This window comes from Paroedura picta, chromosome 5, assembly GCF_049243985.1.
Source record: "Paroedura picta isolate Pp20150507F chromosome 5, Ppicta_v3.0, whole genome shotgun sequence".
Lineage (NCBI taxonomy): Eukaryota > Metazoa > Chordata > Lepidosauria > Squamata > Gekkonidae > Paroedura > Paroedura picta.
In genome coordinates, this window is record NC_135373.1 from 10,463,189 (window position 1) to 10,485,832 (window position 22,644).

At 44.1% G+C, this 22,644-nt stretch overlaps 1 long non-coding RNA gene across 1 annotated transcript; it reads right to left on the reverse strand.

Moving 5' to 3' along the window:
* Positions 1-6,822: 6,822 nt before the first annotated feature.
* Positions 6,823-20,668, reverse strand: LOC143837055 (uncharacterized). Its single transcript, XR_013230893.1, has 4 exons — positions 20,558-20,668; positions 13,774-13,888; positions 10,725-10,859; positions 6,823-7,345 (listed from the first exon to the last, which is right to left on the reverse strand). It is a non-coding gene; the product is annotated as an uncharacterized LOC143837055 (long non-coding RNA).
* Positions 20,669-22,644: the final 1,976 nt, after the last annotated feature.

Sequence of the window (22,644 nt, forward strand, 5' to 3'; positions counted from 1 at the left end):
CATAAAACCCTGGGGTTCCCTAACAGCCCTGGAAGAGTTTTCCAAATGGGTGGGAGATAATAATTTTATATATATATATTTTAAAATTTGTGAAACATTTATTGGATGTCATGACCATATATGGTCATTTCATCCCCTCCAATGGCCAAAGATAGACTTGGGGTGGGTGGGAAGGGGAGGGGCCCCTGGTGGGCGTGTCCACAGGTCTGCTTCCCAACTCTCTTCTGCGCAATTGCACCACTCCTGGGGTTTCTCAAAACCTGGAGAATGTATCAGGGATATCTTAATGGCAAAAATGTTGAGAAAGGCTGACATGATGTCAACCCCAGATACCAAGCTAGCCTGAGCCCGGGATTGTCAAATTCACTAGTCTGGGTGGGGGTCCCCTGCTTTCAGAATGTACTTTGCCCCCCCCAGTCCCTTCCCAAACGTACCCCAATCCAGAAGAATGTCACATTAAAATGCAGCATGCTGATGTCACCCAGAAGTGATGTCAGCACATCACAATCTTTGAGGGTGTTACACTGAGTTTGGGGCAAAACTCTGTGGTTAGAAGCAATTTCGAGATTCTCCAGCTCTGCCCTCTTCCCCCACTTCCAGGATCTCTCTAGATCAGGGGTAGTCAAACTGCGGCCCTCCAGCTGTCCATGGACTACAATTCCCTGAAGCCCCTGCCAGCGAATTCTGGGAATTGTAGTCCATGTACATCTGGAGGGCCGCAGTTTGACTACCCCTGCTCTAGATACCTGAAGCCTTTTTTCTCCCCATTTGCTGGGAACTTCCCCTTTGCTCTCATTAGAGTGAAAATAATATAGTCATAAATCACCGGGGAGGCAGGAGGCCTCAAAGGAGCCCAGCTGTAGGCTACTGTACTCTGGGATCAGTAAACAGAAATTGGGGAACTCAGACGATGCTTTTATAGCCTTCCTGATATCGACAGGCCTGTGCGACAGCCTCCCAAGTTACGCAGGCCTTGAGGACAAACAGCAGAAGAAGGTCGGACAGCTTCAAGCTCTGCTTCTCAAAGCCCACGTGATGCTGGGAAGGCCCATAAGCGGAGACCCATATTGGCAGAGTTTATTTATGTGTTTATTTACTAGGCTCACATATACCGGGGTGTCCGAGCGCCAATACAGGCCAATCAGGGTGTGGCCAGCTGTGTCTCCTGTTTGTTTTCCCCAGTTGGGGAGATATCAGTTCCAGGTGGAAAAGGATTTGCACTCCTACCCTAGTCCTGATTCACATCAGAGATGCCACGAGCTCCTGTTTAGCAATTAAAACCAACTTGGAGATCCCATTGTGGATCTTTCTGGCATTTTGTCACATTTGCCCCTCTTAGAAATTGCCATGGGGGATAGCATGCCTGAAATTATTTTTCAAGTCTTTGCATCTCTTGCACACTGATGCATTGAGATTGCATGTTTTTTTTTGTTTTTTTGTTTTTATGTTTTCACTGCCATATAGAGGATGGAGCAGAGTTGTTCTCTCTTGCCCCGGAGGGACAGACCAGAACCAAAGGGATGAAATTAATTCAAAATAAATTCCTTCTAAACATCCGGAAGAAGTTCCTGACAGTTAGCGGAGTTCCTCAGTGGACCAGGCTTCCTCGGGAGGTGGTGGGTTCTCCATCTTTGGAAATTTTTAAACAGAGGCTGGAGAGGCTGATTCTGTGAAGACTTAAGGGGGTGGCAGGTTACAGTGGGTGAGCGATAGTGTTGTGAGTGTCCTGCACATTTCAGGGGGGTGGACGAGATGACCCATGAGGTCCCTTCCAACTCTATTATTCTATGATTCTATAATAATTGTATATTTGATCTTTTCTTGTTTTCTGCCTTAAGGAAAACTGCTCCAACCACTTTTTCTCTTTCAGCCTCCCACTGCCGTATTGCTTTTACTCTAGTCTGTAAGGGCTGTGAAGGGGAACCTTCTTCAGCATGACACTTGTGTATGCAATCATGACGAGGACCGACATTGAGGCCTAAAGCAGGATCAAGATTTGGCACCACCGATTGGCTCTTGGCAGGGTGGTTTCCCTGCAGAAGCCAGCAGATTTGTATCTGATAGCTACAACGTGACTGGGCAGCTTGTGGCAGGATCCTCCACGGTTCCAACCTATTCCAATGACCGTGCAGCCAATCACCAGCAGCTGCAGGTAGATCTATTGTTCATTGCATGTATATATTGTGAGATTTGTTGGGGGGGGGGGAGGAATTTCATTGACATCTTGGTACTACTTTATATCACGTGCTGTCACCAATAAGGAGCTGAAACAATTCCAGTGCCTCCATGTTACTTGACCCACGGATCCAACAATGATTCGCCTGCATAGCTTGTTTTCTTGACTCGATATCCATCTCTGCACCTTTCATTTGGGACTTTCTCTACTGCGCAGAATTCCTTTCCATTGTCATCCTATCCTTTTTGCTGTTGTGGGTATTTCACATTCTTGTGGTCCCGTGAAATAGATGTTCCACAGGCCTTTTCTCTGTAACCATCAGTGATGTCACAATGACTTTATTTGGATCAGTACTGAGCTTTATGACAGAATTTTTCCATGAAGATGACAAGGTGAAGAGGGCCAGAGCTTTTTCAGTCCTGGCCCCCACCTGGTGGAACGAGCTCCCTGAAGGGATCAGGGCCCAGGCGGAACTTGAACAGTTCCGCAGGGCCTGCAAAAAGGAGCTCTTCCACCAGGCATTTGCCTGAGACCGACAACCAGTCCCCCCTCAGACATCCTCTCCATGGCCTGAACTAGTCTGTCCTCTTTAAGGGCCCTAGCTAAGTTCCGTTCCTATTATATTGTTTAAGATCACTTAAATTCTGTTACTTAGATTATTGTTGTTGTTGGATTTGTTATATATTAATTCGTTCCATGTATCCCCCATGTTGTATGTAAACCGCCCTGAGCCATATGGAAGGGCGGTATAGAAATCAAATAAACAAACAAACAAACAAACTCCCCTCCTTACATTGGGAAGCAAGTTATAAATGCTCCCCAGGAAACAGTTCCTTCAATAAACAAAGGCTGTGGTGCTTCATAGAGTCACATTCGGCCTTCCCCCCCCCCTCAAAAAAAACAAACCTCTGCTCCCAAGGTGCTTACAATTTAAGACTTTAGATCAGGGGTAGTCAAACTGCGTCCCTCCAGATGTCCATGGACTACAATTCCCAGGAGCCCCTGCCAGCGAATGCTGGCAGGGGCTCCTGGGAATTGTAGTCCATGGACATCTGGAGGGACGCAGTTTGACTACCCCTGCTTTAGATGGTGAAGAGAGGGGATAACAATAGGACCAACAACAGAGTAGAGTAGAGAGAAGAGAAAGGGATAGGTGATGGATGGATGGATGGTTACCTGACTATTATTCCTCTTTTGGTCTGTTTCCTGTATACATGGTTGTTGGATTCGATTTTTAACGAATCCTGTATCCAGAGGTCTTCTGCCTCTGAAACATGGAAAAGGACTCTAGCCCTTGAAGTTCCCCATCTCAGAAGGATTTTGATCTCCTCCGGTTCTAGTCATGGGCTGTTAGTCACCAGAGGGAATGTCTACTTTAAAAAGAACTGTTTTTTTTTATACCCTGTTTTTCACCACCTGGAGGAGACCCAAAGCAACTGACAAACACCTTTCCCTTCCTCTCCCCACAGCAGACACTCAGTGAGGTAGACGATGCTGAGGGAGCTCTGAGAGAACTGCTCTGAAGGAAAAGCTCTAAGAGAACTGGACTGGCCCAAGGTCACCCAGCTGGCTGCATGTGGAGGAGAAGGGGGGGATTAAAACCCAGCTTGCAAGTTTAGAGTCTGCCACTCTGAACCACTACGCTATACACTCTTAACCACTACAGATAAGGCTGTGCTTGTCGTAATGAGGAAATCGACTTCTTCAAGGAGCTGGGCCTTTTTGGTGCTTGCCACCACATTCCCCTGTAGTGTTAGCTTGACCTTCCGGCTCTTCTCACATTTGGCTGAGCTTGTGAGGTGAAGTATTTCTGCAGTCTTTCAGCCTTCCTGCATGGCAGGGGACTGAAGGCTTTTGAGGTCTTTTGGATATTAGTACTTTCAGCGGTTGTGGTTTTCTCACTGGGCAGTAAACTGCTCTGAAAGGCTGATCAAACATAATGAGGGGGATGGACCTTGGCCCTTTCTGCAGTAGTGCTAAGCTGGCATGTTCTCAGTGCATTGAATTCTGGATGCAGACCCAGAATTAGCGCCTGGCATTCTGCATTTGTGGTTTTCTCCGGGCGCTGGCCAGGAATCTATTATTGGCTTGCATTTTGCACTTCCACCAGGAGAGTGGGTGTTCCCACCTCCCACCTTGCCTCCTCTCCCTTTTTTAAAAAAAACTGAGCATATTCAATAATGCAATCATATCCTAACGTGATTGAAACAGGAAAATGCCCCCCCCTTTTTCACACACCCCAGGAGAAAGGGCAAGCAGGTGCCTAGGCTCAGACAAGGGCGGTGAAGAATGGAGGAGAAAACTGAGTGTAGTTCCCATAACAAACTTTTATTGTAATGCAGTCAAAATAAGGGGATTTTTTTTTTAAACACCCCATCTCTCAAGTCCCATGGCACTCAAATCTCTCTAGCAAGGGGAAGGGGGGGGTCCCTGTATTTATATGCATGAAGGAACACAAAGCACCTTGGCCACCATTACACAAATGTTTTCTGGCATGAAATGTACAATGCCCCCTTGCACCTTCAGTCATAAGGTGCGTTTAGATGCTGGAGGGGGAGGTGGGGTGGTGGGGTATGTGTGATCCTTATGGTACTGCAGATTCGCATTGCAATGCAATCATGCTCAAAATAAAAAAAATATGGCAGGGAGGGGAGAGGAGGTGGGGCGGGAGGCGAGACAAACCTTCGGTGGGAGTCTAAAGGTCGTCCTTTGAGGTGAGAAACAGAAGAGGAAGCCAACTCGGCTCCAAAGAGCTTCCACTTTTGGTAACTGCGAATTCCCTCCCAGGGGATGGGGCAGAATCCCCATCATTACCAGCATTTGCAAACTGCTGTGCTCCCAGGGAGTGCATTGGAAAAGTTCCTGAATCACAAGATTTTGGAGTGAGATGCTTTTAATTCCACATAACCATAAGATGGCCGTTGCACTGCTTTTTCCGGTGTGGAAACAGTCACTGAGTACATATCAACAAATAAATAAATGTCGAAAGAAAGAAAGATCCCTGGTTTCTCCATGGTGTGGACAGGAATAAAATCTCTATCAGTATCATGAAACCAGTACATTTACACTTGGGAGATTCTGGTTATGCCAACTGGGAATCAAGCAGTTGTGAGTAGCGTGTTGCCTGAAAGGAGCTTTGCAAGTCGAAACCCGGGAAATCACCATTTCGTACAGTGCAAACAGAGGATGCATAGAAGACACTGAAAAATTCACACATGGCTCTTTCCAGACGGCATCAGGAGGTTCAAAGGGAGCATGCACTCCCAACATGCCTTTGGAAGAGAGCTAGTATTGGCCCTGGGCAGCGATCAAGCTGTTTATGTCTGTCTGCCCCATTTTCATGCTCCTGCTTTTAAACAGGATATGCGTCATAGCCTTTAACATCATATTCTTATTTGAAATTTCCAAACACCTGCTAGCTAAAACAACACAGATTGAATGCTGGATCCCACTGAGGTCAAATCATTGATTCCAATGGGGAAATTCAGCACATACAAAAATTCCTTTGGCCACCTCATGAGAAGGAAGGACTCCCTGGAGAAGAGCCTAATGCTGGGAGCGATCGAGGGCAAAAGAAGAAGGGGATGACAGAGAATGAGGTGGCTGGATGGAGTCACTGAAGCAGTCGGTGCGAACTTAAAATGGACTTCGGGGAATGGTAGAGGACAGGAATGCCTGTCCTTGTTCATGGGGTCGCGATGGGTCAGACACGACTTTGCAACTAACAACAACAACAACAAATCCTTTGCATTGAACTCAGTGGGGCTCCTAAACATTTAACTTCCATTAGTTAATATGGAACTGGGTGTTGTGTGTTGTGTGAACATTCCTGCTTTGGTTGTAGAGCTGGTTTTAAACACCTGTTCAGCTTAACCTGAGCAGCTTGAATCTTGTCAAAGCTTGGATGCATGGGCTACTGTTAGTATTTGGGTGAGCTGACCTGGATTGCCTGGGCAAGTCTGATCCCATCAGATCTCAATAGCTAAGCAGGGCCAACCCTGGCTAGTATTTGGATGGGAGACCTCCAGGGAGTTGGGTGGGAGTTCTTCCAGTGAACACTAGTGAGCCATGACGCACAGGCAGGAAATGGCAAACTGCCTCCAGACCCTTGGAAAAGACCATGGCTGGTATACAAAGAAGAAGAGAAAAAGACCCTGCAAAGGATAGCAAAAGGACAATTAGTCAATTTCCGCACATCAGTAAAAATAGCGTTACGCCAGCTGAATGGCAAAGCACTAAATCATATTGAGCCTCCCAGACCCTCCTCACCTTTTTGCTGTCTCACTTTAGTCTGCCACCTTTTCGTGCTTCTCACCCTCCACATCTGATGATGGAAATGGCAGAAGAGAGCAACACGCTTTATACGCGACTCTCTTCTCCCTGTCAATCAATCTAGGTAACCAATCCCCTTTTCCCATGTTTTAAAGGTCTCGCAATTTAAAAAAAATCATACTTCTCCGTTGAAACGCCTATGCATAGAATCATAGATGCATCGTGCTTTTTGAATGCCACCCCTTTTGGGATCACAAGTCTTTAGAAACTTTTAAAAATTAATCTCGTTCCTGATTGGAGGGGGAGAAAACTTTAGAAAGGCATGCTTTGTGCTACAACTTTGGAAAAAAATTCTTTTATTTCTGGCATTGCCTGCATGCTTGTCCGCCTATTTGTTGCTCCAGGATTTTAGTCATTTCTAAAAAGAAATTCCCATTCCTGGGAACAAGGGAGAGGAAGGCAGATTTGAGGGTGGGACAAGGCAGGCGCCTTTAGAGCAGAGGATTGACAGGAAGTAGGCACAGATTAAAAGCAAGCCCTTGTCTTAGGAAAGAAGCATCATCAACAGCACCCAAAACACGCTAGGAAGCCAAAGGGCAAGGCAAAGATGGCTTGCAGTGTGGGGATTGCCGCTGGTGGTGGGGGACTTGGTAGGTGCACTGGTGGGTACATCAGGCTCTTTAGAGGGCTCCTCGGATGTCTCAGCATCAGTATTCATAGTAGGAGATGACTCCATATTATCATTCATCGTCGTAGATGGCTCGATCCGTTCACTGTTTGTTACCTCCATTTTCACGTTATAAACGTTGCCAGGTTTAACATTCTTCATCCCCAACAGAGCGCTTAGGACAAGTTCTGTGATGCAGCCTTTGGTCACAAATGAGGTGACAGTGCTATCTGCAAAGGGGTGAGGAAGAGGAAAGAGGGGGAGAGTCATTCAGCCTTAGGAAGTTTTTGGCCATTGGTAGAGCTGGGTACTCATGAGGGATGCCCACGGCCAAAGGCAGCCCTCAAAGGGCCTGAGCCAATGAGAAGCTCCCCTGCCTGCTCAAGACCACACATTTGGAGCAACACTTGAGAATACTGGAGTGAAGCTCTCCATGCACCACCACGACCACCCCCATCTGATGCCAGCAAAGGGTCACAGGAGAGGTCAAATAGCCTTTGGGCTCGCAGTAGTGTCTGTTCATGGCGGAAAGCATGAAGACTAAATTTCCCATGATTCCTCAGTGGATGCTCTTGTAAAAGCTGAGAGGAAAATCTAGGCTTTAGGGCCTACCCTGCCATGAGTCCTTCCCTCTGCCACTCTTTCCCCTGAAGATAGATTCAGGTGAGTAGTTTCGCCTAGGAAAAATACCAGGACAAATGCTACAGCCAGACCACACCGAGATTACACTGGTGCCCTGAGACCAATCTTTGTTGGTCTTAAAGGTGCTACTGGACTCTGATCTTATTGTGCTACTTCAGACCAACACAGATACCCACTGGAATCTGCCCTGAGATGGGTTAATGCTGTTAATGTTCTTATTGAGATGGTCATTGTTTAATGTCTTACAGCAGGGGTAGTCCGCCTGTGGTCTTCCAGATGTCCATGGACTACAATTCCTATGAGCCCCTGCCAGCGTTTGCTGGCAGGGGCTCATGGGAATTGTAGTCCATGGATATCTGGAGGACCACAGGTTGACTACCCCTGTCTTACAGTTTTATTGATGTTTATTTAAAGAATGTTTTTTCTTCTTGTTGTTATTGCTTTCCTACATCGCCCTGAGCCACTAGGGAGGGCTGTAAAGGTAAAGGTATCCCCTACGTAAGCACCAAGTCATATCTGACCCTTGGGATGACGCCCTCTAGGATTTTCATGGCAGACTCAATACAGGGTGGTTTGCCAGTGCCTTCCCCAGTCATTGCCATTTTACCCCCAGCAAGCTGGGTACTCATTTTACCGACCTCGGAAGGATGGAAGGCTGAGTCAACCTTGAGCCTGCTGGAATTGAACTCCCAGCCTCATGGTCAGAGCTTCAGACAGCATGTCAGCTGCTTTACCACCCTGCACCACAAGAGGCTCTTTAGGGAGGGCTCTATATAAATTAAATAAATAAAAATAATGTTGATCCAAAACAGCAGAACAAAGTTTGAGGCCAGGGGTACCTTTAAGACGAACAAAGTTTTATTCTAGGTCTGAAGCTTTCATGTGCAAGCACACTTCTTCAGATACAGCAATCAGAATAGCATGGGAGGGTTTAATTTCCAGGGAGGGCTGGCTAGAGTCAAAATGCATAGGTAAGGGGTTGATGATAGCTGAGTTGGATTAAGGCCATAACCAGGTACTGTGAGCATCCGTAAACCAGCATACAAATGCATTTGTTCATGAAAATGCGAGAAGTTGTTTGAACTTTGTTGACCTTGGGGCTGCCACTGGAGTCAAACCTTGTTCTCATGCCTGCTCCTGAACTCTTGTATTTGTATACTGATTTACGGCTGCTCACAGTTCCCGATTATTGCCTTAATCCAGCTCAGCTACTGCCAACCCATTATTTATGTATCTTGATCCTCTCTTGCCCTTCTTGGCAATTAATACACACACCCCTTGCACGCACACACATATCTACACAGACACACACGTTCTCTACCTAAATTAATTAATTTATTTATTTATTTAGATTTCTATACCGCCCATTTCTTTGCACAATGTAGTGTGCACATTGACTAGCAGGTGGCGACTGCTCCAGCAATGACACGACTCCTTGTTTGGCAAATAACTTGGCCGCAGCCGTTTATTGAACAAACAACCCACGTAGGGTTGGCCTTATGCTGGCAAGAGAGCCTGACCCCTTCAGCCGTCCGGCTGCAACCTCGGACCGCGGCGCTCAGGCTCCACTCCTCACTCCCGGCCGGGAGGATGGGACGCCTTTCGCCGCGGAACTCGGGGAAGCGGCGGCACAGTATCCAAAGGGCGTCCGCCTCCAATGGTACCCGCCCGCCGCTTGGCTCCCCGGGCCCCTGGCCTCCCAGCCGGGTAGGCCACGCCCGGGTCCTAGCCGGTCTCCTTATTGAGACCCCCTCCTCAGGGAGTTTCACACGCAGGTGGGCCTCCCTGCCAACAGGCTCCCTGCCGAGCATAACCGCGGCTGCGACGATGGAAACAAACAAAAACTGGGAGGGTGGGAGGGTGTCTGTCCCCGACGGCGGCTGGCGCGAGAGAGGGTTGGCGCCTGCGCACTCGACCTTTATAAGGCCGAGCGCCCCGCCCCTCTCAGGCCGCGCAGCCGCGCGGCCTGCTGACGCCGGGGGAGCCGCGTCATAGCCGGGCGCCCCCGCTACGTCAACGGCGGCCGCGGCGATTCGCGGCCGCTATATGTCGTGAATTTCTTCACAATGTAGTGATTGAGGATATTCTGTTTCATTGCATCTGGAGAAGTGTGCATGAACATGAAAGCTCACACCTGGAATTAAAATCTGTTGGCTTTTGTGGGTTTTCCAGGCTGTGGTCTCATAGCTTTGGTCACTAACATTTTGCCAGTAACTGTGGCTGGTTTCATCAGAGGTAGGACACAGCAAGATGGAAATCTCTTCCTGCCAAGGGTGAAGTGTGTGAACAGTTGCTGGGTATTTTATTTCCTTCTCTGGAGAGCCACAGTTTGGTCCCCCCTGCCTGGGTCACCATAAATCAGCTGTGACTTGACAGAATTTATATTCATGAAAACTTTGCCTTCTTTCTTGGTACTACTTTTTGGTCACTGTAGTTAAGTGACAGTAACTTACTGTTGGAAAAGCAAAAGTCTAATACGTAGACTTTTTAGACTTCTAATACATTGCCTGATTTTTATTCTGTTGATGTATATTATGGCCTACGATAGATTTTATACCAGCTGTATTGTGTCATGGGGTGGCTGGGTCCACCCTAGGAGAGGGGATTGGGCTGCTTGGTATATATTTGTCTAAATCATGGCAGATGACTCCCTCAGCAACCAGAAGGGTGGAAAGTAAATATGTCCTGGAATGAACACCTCTGTATCTTGTCGTTGATAACAAGGTAACAGGAAGGCCCATGCGACAAATCGACGGCCATTCTGCATCCCCAAGTACCTTTCCATCTAAAGATACCCGATAGTCCAGGGCTGCCCAAACTGTGGCTCTCCAGATGTCCACAAGCTACAATTACCATGAGCCCCTGCCAGCGCTGGCAGGGGCTCATGGTAGTTGCAGTCCACGGACTTCTAGAGAGCCACAGTTCAGCAACCCCTGGGATAGTCCACTGTGAGTTCAACCCAATTACCTTCATTCGTTGTTGTTCCAGTAGAGCTAGTGCAAAAGGTTTCGGCTCCCTGACAAGGGGCCAGCTCAGGTGTACAGGAATCGCTTGTCAGATTCTGACAAGTGGGGCACTGAAGTCCATTCGAAGTGACGGCCTCTGAAATTGCAAAGCAACGGATGATTAGGATTGCAAGACAGAACCCCCCTGCCCCCCCCCCGCAGTCTTCCCCTAAGGACGGCAACAAACTTCTCCACTTGGACTTGAGTTCCAAAGGCTCCCCAAGCCATCGCCTACTTTCTGCGACAGCCTTCCCAGATTAGGTGACAGGGGAACACCTCTGTCATGAGCTCCCAGTTCCTGACCTGTGATTTCCGTCCTCTTTGAGGTTCACTTCATTTCTTTATGCTCCCAAATCTCCCGCGGAGATGTGGCACCTTTCTGGTCCTGCTCGAGAGTGCCCCTCCCAACTCCCTCTTGTATTTCAAGGCCTCCGCTCACATTCCTTCCTTTATCTTCTCTCACAAGACTGGCCTCACTGGGAACTCAGTCTAAATGGGTTGTTTTGGCACCTTGTAGGTCCGAGGGAACCATATTGCCCCTTCTGTGTGAATTGATGTTCCCACCAAATGCTGCTCCTGTGCCCCCCTTCCCAAGCCAAGGTATATATGCTATGCAGCCCCCTTCCCCAGCATCTCTGCCACGGTCCCTGTCTTATGCGATGTGCTGATCCTTGTCCCGATTCTCCAAATAAAGACTTTTACTTAAAGCTTCATCCTGAAGCTGGAGAGTGATGTCTGTTGTGTGAATTTGCTGGCTCTCGACCACTGGGTTCCTGACAACCTCTTTCTTTGCTAACTTGCCTTGTCAGAGAAAGAGCCCAGGGAATATGCAGACTCTCCATTCATATGAGAGCCAGCACTGTGTCGTGGTTAAGAGTGGTGGACTCCAATTTGGAGAACTGGGGTAGATTCCCCACTCTTCCACATGAAGCCAGATGGGTGACCTTGGGTCATTCACAATTCTTTTAGAACTGATCTTGCAAATCTCTTAGAGCTCTCTCATCCCTACCTATCCCACAGGGTGTCTGTTGTGGGAAGAAGAGGGGAAAGTGTTTGTAAGACCCTTGGGACTCCTTCAGGTAGTGAAAAGCAGAATATAAAAACCAGCTCTTCTTCTTCTAAGTAACACCAAAGGCAAGGTGTTTTTTGCAGTTCCCCTGCCCTCTTTTTCCCATTCTGCATGTGTTTTGCTCCCTCTGGTGGTCTGTTTGATACTGCAATGATTTATGTCTGGTACATCTCCCCACAGATTTAAATTGCAGCTCTTTGTGCTGGTTATAAAATGATGTAATATATCAGGGGTGAACAGACTGTGAGTCTCCAGATGTCCGTGGACTTGGACATCTGGAGAGCCACAGTCTGGCCACAACCTATAATATATGTTGGCAGAGTTTAAATATGCAAAGAGGGGCACAGTACCAAACTGCTTAAAATAATAAAACAGTTTTATTAAGAAGAGAAAGAAGCTTTGAATAGAAAGAGGAGATATTCCCAACCGCCTAACTGTTCTGTTCTGTTCTGTTCATTCGGTCTGGTCTGGAGGCAAGCAGGGAGGAAATGTGCTCAGAGGAGCAGAAAGTCTCCAAAAAGCCAACTAGGACTCAGGAGGAGAGGACAGCTCTCTAGTAGCTGCTCTCCTTACTGCAGAATCGGACACAGAGGGTTGCTGTAGGGGATGAGTTGTCGCGCTCCTTTAGGCTCCCTTGTAGGGTCCCACATGGGGCTATTCTCTCCCCTACACTTTTTAATATCTTCATGTGCCCTCTGGCCCAGCTGATCCGGAGCTTCAGGCTTAGCTGTCATCAATATGCAACTGTATCTCCTCATGGACGGCCACCCAAACTCTCCCCTGGAACCATTCACCAGATGCTTGGAAGCCTTAGCTGGGTGGCTCAAGCAGAGTTGCCTGAAATACAGCCCCTCTAAGATGGAGGTCCTGTGGCTAGGAAGGAAGGGGGCAGGTTAGGAAGCGCATCTACCCACCATGGCTGGGACACAACTTAACATCACGCTCCTTGCCAGGAATCAGGGAGTGATCCTTGACACCACCCTTTTTGTGGAGGCACAGGTCATGAGGGTAGCCCACCAGGCATACTATCAGCTACACCATTTGAGGCTACTAGCGCCCTACCTGTCCTCAGAGCGCCTGGCCATGGTAACACTACAGATCTTGCAAAACATATGCAGAGCAGAAAATCCTCTCAAAACAACAGGAACACACAAGGGAGAAAAATGAGAATGTGGGAAAGCCCAGGAACCTGGGATTATGGATCTATTTTCTGTGTTCCTGCACTGAATTTTTTCTCAGTTTACAATCATTAATAAATTAGCAACATGCACTAGGCATGTAAACAACATCCCTTTGTAGTACAAAGATGGTTGAAATGGGTTGCCAAGACTATTTCTTCTGCATATACAACACAAACAAATCTACCAAATCAACAGCAAACCATTGGCGACCAAAGCCATGGAGGAAGAATGTAAATTATTTTGAATATAAATGAAAGAAAAGATTGGTTCTCTATTGACAGCCAGGAGGTACTCTGTCCTTTTACAGAATTCTGCAAAATGTTATGCCCTACCATCAGAGAAATCGATTGTATTATCCCTATTAGTCTAGAGCAGGGGTAGTCAAACTGCGGCCCTCCAGATGTCCAAGGACCACAATTCCCAGAAGCCCCTGCCAGCATTCGCTGGCAGGGGCTTCTGGGAATTGTGGTCCATGGACATCTGGAGGGCCGCAGTTTGACTACCCCTGGTCTAGAGCAAGAGTGGCCAAACTTTAGCTCTCCAGATGTCCATAAACTACAATTCCCATAAGCCCCTGCCAACTGTGATGGCAAGGATACATGGGAAATGTAGTCCACAGGCATCTGGAGAGTTATAGTTTGTCCACCCCTGCTCTAGAGAATGCCTGACCCCAAGGGTTGTGTGTGTATTGAGATAGGGAGGCAGCCACAGAAAGCCAAAAGCTATTCATCAAAAGATGGAAGGAAATATAACGAATATACCTGAAACTGTGGTCTCCTCTGTAACAACTGCCAGATGTAAGGCACTCCATAGTAGGCAGAAGATATAAAGAGTCTTCATAATTGAAGGAGGCTCCATTTCCTCTTATGGAATGTCCTGAAATGTGAAAAGAACTGAAATTAGTTTACAATTGCTAAGATAAGGAAGACTAACAGTGTCCTCCTTTAGCTATAAAATTAACTACCAACTTGCCCATTGAATGACAGGGACATGAATGGAGTTGCCTCTAGCCCAGCCTTTCTCAGCTTTTTTACCATTTTTATACCAGAAGTATAGCTGTGTATTATACGTCTATACTGTATATTACTATACTGCCTGCCTTTGCATAGCAATCATGGACTTCTCTGGTGGTCTTCCATCCAAGGACTAGCTAGGGTCAACCCTGCTTCATTTCTGAGATCTAATGAGGTCAAGCCAGCCTGGAGCAACCAGGGCAGGGTAGGGCAGGGTTTCTTTAGACTCAGGGAGAAGGCAGGTGGGTGGAGGCAGGAGCCCCCTTCTCCACCAATGCCATCAACCAACAGCAAATCACCATCTGGGGCTTTTGAAGTCACATTCTTGGAGCTGATGTATGACTGTCATCTGGAGAACGTGAGCAAACATATTGTGTACATGACCCTTCAGTGGATGGGGAAGCAGTGATTGTTACCATCTTTGCATTCCAACATTCAAACTTGATTCTGACTGAGGGTCCTGGGTGGGGTCTAACCCTTGGCCACCAATGCCATGCAACCCAGGGCAGCCATAATGTCTAGCTTGGTTCTCAGAAGCACTGCAAAGAAAGAATTTGTTTGCAGAATGGTTGGTTTGTTGTAGAAAAAGAAAATTTGTTTTTTTTTAGAAAAAGAGTTGGGTTTTGTACCCCGATTTTCACTGCCCAAAGGAATCTCAAAGAGGCTGACAATCAACTTCCCTTCCTCTCCCCACAACAGATACCCTGTGAGGTAGGAGGAGCTGGGAGAGCTTCCCAGCTGAGAGGTCACTCAGCTGACTGCAAGTGGAAGAGTGGGGAATCAACCATGGCTTGCCATATTAGAAGCCACTGCTCTTAACCACTACATCATGATGGTTCTTGACTTCTTGTCCATTTTATGCACCATTTCCCCCCTCTTGTGTTCTTATTCTGAAACTACAATTTTAAAAAAAACATACTTTTCAAAATCAGGGTGGTTCACTTGTGACTCGTGAGAGGGAGGGATATGTCACTTTAAAAAAAATGCAGTTGCTCTGCCACTGCTGCTCAATAGCATCTATTTTCCACTACATTCCTTGTGGCTCAGGTATGGCTCATGCATTTTAGCATCAGTTAGTTGAATGAAAGGGAACAAAAGGGAAGGTAGGCAAAGGAAGGCAGGGAGACAAGGTTGAAATTGACAAGACTTTTTTTTTTAATGACACGCCGCTGTGAAGCCTCGCCTTCCGTACTGGCAAGCACTAGGGGAATCTCTGCCGTGTTATCAGCCCTTGTGAAAACTAAGAAAGAGTCACATGATCTCAAAATGGGGGGGGGCATGTTGAGTGTACAGAATGCATGGCAGAGCTCACTGCCACTGGCAATGCAAACTGTGATTGGACATATCTCTGTGCAAAGTCGGCTGCAACTCAGCCACACTTTGCATTGGGCTGCCATTTCTCTAGTGGAGGACTCCTCAGGCAGAAGTACTAGAGAGCCTTTTTAGTCAAGAGTCACTAAATTGAAAATAAAAGGGAATTTTCGCTGATGCCCTAGCATAGCTGTAAGGAACCCTAATTTCCTGGCCTTCTTTACAAATTGGCCTGGTTTTCTCTTTGTGGCCTGGATAGCTGAGGCAAATCTAATCCCATCAGATCTCAGTAGCTCAGCAGAGCCAACCTTGGCTAGTATGTGGATGTAGGCATGTGCAAAAAAAAAAAAAATCGGGTTATTTCAGCTTTGGGTTGAATCAACCTGCACTCAATTTGGCTTAAACAGAATCACTCAAATCTCGGTTTCTGTAGTGGGATTTGGGTTCAGCTTGATTCAGCTTCTTCATTGACAGCTGCTGGGAGGGCTGTGGAGGGAAGGGCTGGTTCAAACAGCCCCCCACAGTCTAACAAACAGATGATCTGGGGAGAAAAGTCTCCCCAGGAATGGAAGGGTCAAGTGGCAAGAGTCATTTAAAGAGCCCTTAGGATACACTGATTAATCTTCCTCAAAACCCTTCCCAAGCAACAGAGAGTCTGGAAAGGATCTGGGGGGGGGGGGGAGCCATTTAAAGGGTCACCAAACAACTGATCCCTTTCTTATCTGCAGCTGGGGGAAGGTCTGGGAGGCATTTAAGGACCTTGCCAAACAGCTGATCCTACAGATCAACTGTTTGGTGGGTCCTTTTCAATGCCCTATTTTCAAGCTAGCTGAATCAAGCAATTCGATTTGGACTTCTGTGATTCGGCTAGGTTAAACTGATGGGGTGGTTGATTTGGCTCAAATAAGCTGCAAGTCCTCAAACCAGCATATCTCAGCCAAATCACCCATCCCTGGTGACTATCACCCCATTTCTTTTGTTTGCCTGCAGCACTGAAATCCTCTTTTCTTTTTTGCACTGAGGATGCTGCTGTTTGCATCCTCTCTGTGTGCTTAAGGGAGGGAAATCAATGCAGATTGACAAAGAAAATATGACAGACACACACAGTGAAAGCAACAGAAAACATCCATGCATAATAGCCTGAATCAGCATGAAGTCAACACCAAGGGGGTGCAAATTAGAAAACCATCTCTTTGTTTATATGTGCCTATCCAAACATCTCTTTTAGTTATTTATTTAGAGGGATACAAAAAAAACATATTATATAATACAATGCTATTTAGATAAAGGATATACAGAGTTTGCATTTAACTATACATACCTTGTTCTTTTATTTCACATTAATGTTACAGACCACAAACTGCATTTTCCCCATAGTTACCATATACAGATTGGAGATCACTTGTTTCTTTTCATCTGTTCAATTTGGCCTAGTATTGGAATCCACCTTCTTTTGAATTCTGATGATTTGTTGTGTATTAAATGTATGTTTCTCCATTGTCCATTATTCCATCAATTTATTTAATCAATCCATAATATCTGGTAATGATTCTTTTTTCCATCTTTTTTTATTTTATTGAAAATTTTACACAACCATAAAAAAGACACAAAACCTATAAAATACTACCACCAACACCACTGCTATAACCAATAACAAATAATAATAAAGACACCTCCCCCAATAACCAAAACATACAACAACAAACATTTAGGAAAGACCTCCGACCATCTACAAATCAGGTTTTTTTAGTTTTCGAATATCACATGCACAAAAATATGATTTGAAATCAAAATTTCACAATTAAATCTTTAATTAACCATGCATAATTAAAATATATATCCTTAATTAAAATACTAATATGATGAAATACATATTTACATCTAATAAATCTTCACTTTAGAATACATTTCATCCTTGTCTTAACTAATTTATTCAACATAACCAATAGTAATACTCTCATTTACTTTATTATTTTTAAGATAGTTTTATAATAAATGGGAAGCCATTTGTGAACTATCTAGCATTTGGTTTCTCATTAATATTGTTAACTTATCTAATTCTGCATACTCCTTAACCTTATCCAACCATTCATTTACACTTGGTATTTTTTCATTTTTCCAGTACTGAGCATAAATTATTCTTGCTGCTGAGATCATGTAAAGTAATAATATTCTCCTTGCTTTTACTATTTCAGGATCTAAAATATTTAATAAATATAATTCTGGTTTAAGTGTCAAGTCTAGCTTCGTTATTTTCTGAGTACATTGATGGATCTGTACCCAAAAATTTTTTGCCTCTGGACATGTCCACCAAACATGGTAAAAAGTACCATCAACCAATTTATATTTCCAACATTTTGTTAAGCCATTTTTGTATATTTTGGACAGTAATATTGGAGTCAAATAGCATCTATAAAGCCTTTTATAATAATTTTCCCTTATATTAGTTGCTAATGTAAATTTTATATCTCTTTTCCATACCATTTCCCATTGCTGAAGATTAATAGTGTGCCCTATATTTTGTGCCCAGCGAATCATTGATTCTTTTATCACTTCCTTCTCAGTGTCTTTTTTAAGTAACATATTGTAGTTCTTTGCAATTAATTTCTCTTCTTGTTCATATATACACAGATCAGCCTCATTTTTTAAATTTTCAAACTGATAAATCTATCAGTTTTAAATTTGTCATATAATTGTCTATATAGAAACCAATTGCAGGCACCACTTTCTCCTGTTATATCTTCCCTCTGTTTAAATTTTATTTGCTGTTCAGAGTAATCTAACAATTCTTTATATTTTAGATATTCCTTTGAGTGTCATTTTTCCCTACCATATAATGGTAGCGACACCATGTGGTGACACCTTTCGAAGTTTTGGCCACAATCGATTCTTATATTTAGACCAAACTCTAAACAGTGCTTGCCTTATACAATGATTTTTAAATGTTTGGTGTGTGTTCCTGCTTTCCCAAACCAAAGGTATGCATGCCAACCAAATTTTAAATCATGACCTTCTAACTTCAATATATAATCATTTCTTAACGTTAACAAGTCCTTGATCCAAATAAAACTTGCAGCATGATAATACAATTCTAAATTTGGCAAATTCAATCCCCTTCTTTCTTTACTATCAAACAAATTTATTAACTTTATCTGTGGTTTCCTTCCCTGCCAAATAAAATTTGATAGTTCCTTTTGCCAATCTCTAAATGGTTTCTCACAGGATATTATAGAAATTACCTGAAATAAAAATAACAACCTGGCTAAAATATTCATTTTGATAGCTGCAATTCTACCTAACAGAGACAGTGGTAAATTCCTCCATTTATCCAAATCTCGTTTTATATCACACCAAGTTTTCCTATAATTATTGTCAAACAATGTATTTTTGCCAGAAATTACTACTCCTAGATACCTAATTTGCTTCTTTATTTAAAAGTTTGTTTAGCCTCTAAAGTCATTTGATCCTTCTTTTGCATATTAAGTGGCAAAATTTTAGATTTCTGATTATTTATTTTAAGCCCTGATACTAAGCTAAACTTCTGAAATGTTGACAAAACTTTTTGAGAAGATGATATTGGATCTTCTAATAACAGAACTATATCATCTGCAAAAGCCCCGATTTTAAATTCTTCTCCCTTAATGTTTATCCCCTTAACCTCATTATCTACCCTTATTTTATTCATTAATATTTCCAAAACCAAAATAAATAACAATGGTGAAAGAGGGCATCCCTGACATGTACCTTTTTGTATATGATACATCTGTGAAAACTGTCTATTAATCTTAATATTTGTTACTTGTTCCGAATATATCACTCTTATGCCTTTCATCAATCTCTCTCCTAATCCCATCTTTTCTAAGCATTTTTGCATGAACTTCCAATTAGCGTTGTCAAACGCCTATTCTATATCTAAGAAAATTAAGACTGCTGGTTTGTCTATATGTAAATTCAAATATTCTATCACATTTATCACAATTCTTACATTATCTTTAATTTGTCTTTTAGGAAGAAAACCTGATTGTTCTTTTTTAATATAGTCTTTTAAAACTTTTTTCAACCGTTGTGCTAATATGTCTGAGAAGATTTGATAATCATTATTTAACAAATCAATAGGTCTGTAGCTTTTAACATCCAATACCTCTTTGGGAATTAGAGTTATATATGACTGTTTCCATGAACCAGGGACTTCCATTCCTTCCAATATGTCATTCATAGTTATCATAGTAACTATCTAAACATGTTTTATAAAAAAATATTTGAGATCCGATCAGGTCCAGGAACTTTATTCAATTTACTTCTTCTTACACTCTCTATAATCTCATTTACTGTAACAGGTCCATTTAAAAGTCTTCTTTGATCATCTGTAATAGACATTACATTGTGTTGACTTAAATAGCCTTCAGTTATTTTTTCATCTATTTTCTTATCCCTATAGAAATTTGAAAAAAAATTGTACAAAACTTTCTTGAATATTTTTCTCTCCTGTTAATACTGCTTGCCCATCCTTTAGTTTTATTCTTCTTCTTTTTGCTTTTTCTTGTCTCAATTTCTTTTTTCCATCTTGATGCATAGACAAATCTAGAAGCTGTTGCCATATATTTTAAAAATTTACTATACATTTTAATATAATGGTACCATATTCAATAACATGCATTTTGGATCCAGCATAAATTTAACTCTCAATAACTTTTGTATTTCATCATGAATCATAATCCAGTATTTCCTTGCCTTCTGGCAAGTCCACCACATAAGATATAACGATGCCTTTATATTCTTACATTTCCAACAATTACCATTTTAAAACTTAGAGATTCTTGGAATATCTTGGGAGGGGGGGGCAATATACCATCTAAAAACACATTTTATAACAATTTTCTTTTCACATCTGACTTTCAGTAAATTTCAAGTTTCAACCCACAATCCCTCCCACTGACCTATAGTGGTGGCCAAACTGTGGCTCTCCAGATGTCCACAGACAACAATTCCCATGAGCCCCTGCCAGCATTGTCTCCAATATTTTGAGCCCATTTTATCATACAATCTTTAATTTTTTTATGTTTCAGAGTCCTACTGCAATAACATTTTGTAAATTTTACCTAACAAGTGTTATATATCACCCATTATTAATTTTTCATAAGCAGTTTTTTTCTCTCAGCTGGCCACCTTCTTACATTAGTGGTTCTTTCTAAATAACAAAAAAATAAAAATAATATCTTACCTCTGCTCTAGTTAGCTTGAGTGTTATCCAAGAAAAAAGAAGTATCGTTGCCTTGGTCTTCTGCTATCTAGGGCACTAAATTACCTCTTTTCCTCTTTTATATAGAGACTACTCTCTCCTACATATTGAAAGGGCAGTCCTACAGCCTATGAAGGTTTGTATTTAGGAACGTTTGCCATAATGGGAAAGTCATAATGGCTTTTCATTAACCAGCCATCGTAACTACTGTATTACACATAGCAAGGTGGCTCCAGGAAGTGGCAAGGCTGGGCATTTTCCATAACCTCTGGCCCACCAAGGATGTAACTCCAAACAATGCTGACATTCTCCATGTTAATGGAGCATCTATGAAGATTAGATATGAGGTGAGACAATTCTGAGTTTTGTAAAATTCTCTCCTTCCAGAGCATCCTTCCTTGAGAGAAACCCCATCTCTGGAGACTATAAGGATACTGTCAAGGTCACAGAGTCCTTCTTGGGGATATTTTATTACTAGAACTAGCTGTGACTTCAGTGTGTTGCCCATAACATCTCATAAATTCACCTTGGCTGCCAACAGCTCAGTTGATGGCATGTAACTGATTGCAAGTAGAGCCAAACCTTTGAGCTGGATCCTCTCGCTGGATAATGTTGACACCAAGAGTTGACATCCCTGCATGCATAACCACCCAAAAGATTTTGCTTCGTCTCCGTCTGCCTCAAAAATGTAGAACTTTAGAGTGGAATCACTTCATACATTCCTCACCCAATCAAGAAGAGGAAGACTTGGTTTTAATATCCCACTTTTCATTGCTCAAAGGGGTCTCAAAGCGGCTTACAATTGCCTTCCCTTCCTCTCCCCACAACAGACACCCTGTGAGGTAGGTGGGGCTGAGAGAGCCTTGACAGGACTGCTTAGTCCGAACAGCACTAACAGGATTATAAAGAGCTCAAGGTCACCCAGCTGGCTGCATTTGGAGGAGTGGGGCATCAAACCTGGATCGCCAGATTAGAAACCACCACTGTTAACCACTACATCAGCTTGGTGTGGTGGTTAGGAGCATGGACATCTAATCTGATGAGCCGGGTTTGATTCCCCACTTCATCACATGTAGCCTGCTGGGTGACCTTGAGCTCATCATAATCCTATTAGTGCTGTTCTGACCAAGCAGTAATATCAGGACTCTCCCAGCCACACCTATTTCACAGGGTGACTATTGTGAGGAGAAGAAGGGAAGGCAACTGTAAGCCACATTGAGACTCCTTCTGGTAGAGAAAAGCAACATATAAGAACCAGCTCTTCTTCTTCAGTGATATCAGGGCTCCCTGAACCTCACCTCCCTCACTGAGTGTCTGTTGTGGGGAGAGAAAAGGGAAGGCGACTGTAAGCCACTTTAAGACTCCTTCGGGTAGAGAAAAGCGGCATATAAGAACCAACTCAACTTCTTCTACACCACACTGATTCTCATGAAGGCCCATTATGCACGGCCGCCGAAACGGCGATTTCAGGTCACATGGAAAACGCGGAGGGGGAAGACGCGACGCATACCGGTTATACACGGGGCGGGGCGCGACGGCGGCAAAACCCAGAGTAACCGATTATGCACGCGCCGATCCGGGCGCCGCGTCTGGTTGCGCCCCGCTCACCCGGAAGCTGCGCTTTCTTCCGCGTTTCACTGACGCGGCTTTTTCGGCGGCATGCACCGAAGCTGCAGCCGGTTGCAGCCGGCTCCGTGCGTTATCCGTGATTTTAGTCGCCGCCATTCCACCCCGAATGTGCGCTAAAACCCCCGTGTATAATGGGTCGAAGTGACCAGTGGTGCTGTGAAGAAATTGAGCAACAAACACATGTGTGACCCTTCCCAAGGACCAGTTCCATCTTGCACGTGTGAAATTGGTCTAAGTGGATCCCCACATACATACACAGTGAAGTTGATGATTCACTCATGCATGAAGTTGATGATTCACTCATCTGGTCATTTTCAAACCTTTTTTTTAATTCTGTTTTAGTAACTGGATACTAACATTTTCTTCCTGTCATTTTAGAGTGACCTGTTTTAGAAGCCTGCCCTTGGCCCCAGATCATCTTCGTCGCTCTCCTCTGTACC